The sequence below is a fragment of the Crinia signifera genome, chromosome 2, assembly GCF_055691185.1.
Source record: "Crinia signifera chromosome 2, ASM5569118v1, whole genome shotgun sequence".
NCBI lineage: Eukaryota > Metazoa > Chordata > Amphibia > Anura > Myobatrachidae > Crinia > Crinia signifera.
The window spans coordinates 21,825,098-21,826,994 of NC_139218.1; the positions used below are offsets into that span (position 1 = coordinate 21,825,098).

The window sequence follows — 1,897 nt, forward strand, 5'->3', positions numbered from 1 at the left end:
GGATCTAATTATTATTTATTGACATTTAAAAACACACAGACACAAGACTGTATAACGTGCTGTGCACAGGCGGAGGCTCAAATCTCCATCTTCAGGAGGACGTCATTGCGTATTTTTGTCAGTTCATCGTTTTCTTTTCAAAACAATATAGCACAGGTATGAGCGCTGTTTGCTGATTATTCTGCACTGCAGCTGCTTAGATAAGGGGGATTACCAACCCCTTAAAAAGACAACAAGCAAAGAAAACAAAGATTTCAAGCAGCGCTTGTGCAGAATAAATTGTATATTTATTTTAAAATTTCATAAAAATTGTGTTGTGGCCAGCAACATGGACAGGACATACATACATAAATGACAAACAATTCCCCTTGGATACTAGTATTTAGCAGGTTAGTTTATGCATGCAATCATCCAGATGGTTAGTCTTAGGGCTTGATAAGTTGTTATTAACGTTTGTTAGTATAGATACAGTCCCCACTTTAAGTGCACATAGTGGTTAGATGCTGCTTTGCAAAACAGAATTTACTTGCTGTTTGGAATGAGGGGACAGGCTCCTGATCCACAGAGGTGAGCTCCCACCGCTGGTGCAGTCCAAATTTGATTGCGGTATTTCTGGGGCTTCCCTACTGGTACAGGTCCATTTGCTGCCAAGTCCTTTCCCCGTGGTCCTCTCTACGCGTTTCTCCGCCTTTCAAGATCAGCGGCTTCCTCAGGAGTATTGGATCCAATACTCCTGAGGAAGCCGCTGATCTTGAAAGGGAGGAGAAACGCGTAGAGAGGACCACGGGGAAAGGACTTGGCAGCAAATGGACCTGTACCAGTAGGGAAGCTGAGAATGGAGGTAGTCTATAGAAGAAGACTAAAGAAGAACCAACAAGGTTTTTGGGGCACACTTGATATAATATACAGTTAAATGGATGTACAGATGATGTAACAATAAAACGTAACTTTTAATTGAAAGCTTAATTAATAAAATAGGTTCATATAACTATATCCACACACCATTTATGTGATTATCGGAGAGCACCATACGTGATGGACTCCCGCCACTTATTATGACAATATCAAGAATAAAGATAATTCAACAAGAGCGAAAATGTTTCGGTAGAGTGTTGCCTAGTACCAATTTTTATATATAATATACGGTATCGGCAATCGGACAGGGCATAGGTCACTGCGCACCACCACTACGATATCCACCACAGTGTCGGCAGAGATGGGTATGGACAGTTGGGGCATGAGAGGAAAAGAGAAGGAGGGGGTCCAAGTTTGTTGTGGCTGCACCTCAACAGTATTAACAGGCGTACTGCCCCAGTGGATGAATACAGCACTGGATATTCCCTATAGGTCCCCCATATAGGTACTTATCCAGCCTCTCACTGCTTAGCTTCTGTGTTCGGATGGATTACAGGCGGTCCAGTGAAGTATGGCTGTATGGCCCTCGCTGGTTAATTCCGATGTCAATTTTGAGGGTGAGCCAAAGTAAGCTTCTGCTGTCCTAACCGTTCAGAGCAAGGCAGACCTGTTACCCATGTAGCATTGCAGGAGTGTCTGGTGGGTCCCAGGGTCAAGGCTGGTGCGCACAACGAGTCCTTGTTGGAGGCTCAGGCGGTCACGATGTCTCAGCAGTTTGACCAGTTCGGGGTCGGCCTTGACCCTCTGCGCCTTGGTGAGTCGCTTCTGTTGATGGAGAAGATCTTTCAGGCCTTTGATCACCGAACTCCCTTCCTGTATCTGCTCCCAATCGAATCCCAACTGGTCACTGGGGTCCGACTCAGGAGAGGCGTCCATAGCGGCCACTACGGGATCGGAGGTGACAACCGCTCTGCACTCCTTGGGTTGCCTGAACACCGGGGTCTCAACATCTTCGGACCGGTCTTGCTCCTCTTCCTCAACA

The 1,897-nt window shown here is 45.9% G+C and overlaps 1 pseudogene; it reads right to left on the minus strand.

Annotated features, from left to right (window-relative positions):
* Positions 1–1,319: 1,319 nt before the first annotated feature.
* LOC146061892 (5S ribosomal RNA) lies at positions 1,320–1,438 on the minus strand (annotated as a pseudogene).
* Positions 1,439–1,897: the final 459 nt, after the last annotated feature.